The sequence below is a fragment of the Mus pahari genome, chromosome 9 (assembly GCF_900095145.1).
Source record: "Mus pahari chromosome 9, PAHARI_EIJ_v1.1, whole genome shotgun sequence".
Lineage (NCBI taxonomy): Eukaryota > Metazoa > Chordata > Mammalia > Rodentia > Muridae > Mus > Mus pahari.
The window spans coordinates 59,328,938-59,330,860 of NC_034598.1; the positions used below are offsets into that span (position 1 = coordinate 59,328,938).

A 1,923-nucleotide genomic window follows, 5' to 3' on the forward strand; every position below is an offset into this window, starting at 1 on the left:
TTTTTTTTTTTTTTTTTTTTTTTTTGGTTTTTCGAGACAGCTTGCCTTCTTTTTTTTTTTTTTAAAGATTTATTTATTTATTATGTGTAAGTACACTGTAGCTGTCTTCAGACATTCCAGAAGAGGGCATCAGATCTCGTTACGGATGGTTGTGAGCCACCATGTGGTTGCTGGGATTTGAACTCTGGACCTTTGGAAGAGCAGTCAGTGTTCTTACCCACTGAGCCATCTCACCAGCTCCCGAATCTGCCTTCTAAGGAAAAGCCAGAGTGATCTGTATCACCTTACAGTTGGCAAAGCTCTGCCTTACATCTCTGGCAATGTCTACTGTCTTAGCTCATGGCTTCCCCACACCCTGGTCTCCTATCATCCTTCAGACATCTGCCTTCTCTGTATTAGTCATCCATGACTTGGTATAAAGTCACCATAAAACTGGACGGTGGTGGTGCACATTTTTAATCCCATCACTCAGGAAGCAGAGGCAGGTGTATCTCTGAGTTCGAGGCCAGCCTGGTCTTCAGTGTGAGTTCTGGGACAGCCAGGGCTACAAAGAGAAACCCTGTCTTGAAAAACCAATAAATAAATAGAGTCACCATAATTTACAGGGCTTGAGAGATACCTCAGCAGTTAAGAAAAGCACACTGGGTGTTCTCCTGCAGGATTTATTTCAATTCCTAGCACCCACATGGAAGCTAACAATTGTCTGTACCTCTAGTTTTAGGGAGTCAGATGCCCTCTTCTGGTCTTTGCAGGCACCAGGCATGCAAGTGGTGTGCAGACATACATACAGATAAAACATCCATACTTCTAAGATAAAAAACAAATTAGTCTTAAAAATAAAAATTAACTGTAACTGAGTTGCTCAAAACTAACTTTCCCACGTCTTACAGTTTTTGAGGGTCAGGAATCTGAGTGAGACTGACTTGGGCCCTCAGCGTCTCTCACCAAGTCACCCAACTCTCATGTGAGAGGATCTACTTCTCCGATCAGCCACGTGAGGTGGGTCGACTCAGGTCCTTGAGGCTATTGGAGGGGCTCATTCCACAGTGTGGTTGGCCCCAGGCTTCCCTTAAGCCCTCCCAGGGTAAGTCTCCCCACTGTTCAGTTCACAGGATGGCAGGAGGTGGCTTCAATAAGCAGGCAAGAAAGCAGAGGAGAGAGAAGGCTGGGCGGACTCAAAGCAAGAGTCTTTTACAAGCTAATATTAGAAGTGGCAGCTATCCTATCTTATTCCTATTCTAAGTACGAATGGTAGCCTGGTCTAATAGCAAGTCCTGGAGCAGCCTAGGCTACATTCCAAGACCCTGTTTCAACATTAACACTAATGAAACAACAAACAAGTCACTTGGTCTAGTCTGGGGTATTCATCTGGGAGATTCAATGGCCGACTGGTTTCTTTCTTTCTTTCTTTTTAGATTTATTTATTATATTTAAGTACACTGTAGCTGTCTTTAGACACTTCAGAAGAGGGAGTCAGCTCTTGTGAGGGATGGTTGTGAGCCACCATGTGGCTGCTGGGATTTGAACTCCGGACCTTCGGAAAAGCAGTCGGGTGCTCTTACCTACTGAGCCATCTCACCAGCCCGGTCGACTGGTTTCTACTTCCTTATACTACCTCTGTGATCGTTTGCTCCTTTCCACCATTGTAGTCAGTTAATAAACGCTATCGGTCTCACTCATAGCTCAACACAAGCCTGGAGCAGACCCAGCTCCTTGTGAGGCTGAAGCGAAAGGATCACTTGAGGCCCCGAGTTTAAGACCAGCCTGGCAATCTAGTGAGGCCTCATTTTAAAGCAACAACAAAGAGGCTGGACGAGGTGTTGCCCGCCTTTAATCCCAGCACTTGGGAGGCAGAGGCAGGCAGATCCCTGTGAGTTCGAGGCCAGCCTGGTCTACAAAAGCAAGTTCCAGGACAGGTAGCGC

The 1,923-nt window shown here is 46.0% G+C and overlaps 1 long non-coding RNA gene across 1 annotated transcript in view; it reads right to left on the reverse strand.

Moving 5' to 3' along the window:
* The window catches only part of LOC110326241, a 2,765-nt gene extending 1,636 nt beyond the window's left edge, over positions 1 to 1,129 (reverse strand). The window contains exon 1 of the long non-coding RNA XR_002380780.1: positions 924 to 1,129. This is a non-coding gene — a long non-coding RNA (uncharacterized LOC110326241). The remainder of the gene's footprint in view (positions 1 to 923) is intronic.
* Between the last annotated feature and the right edge of the window lie 794 nt (positions 1,130 to 1,923).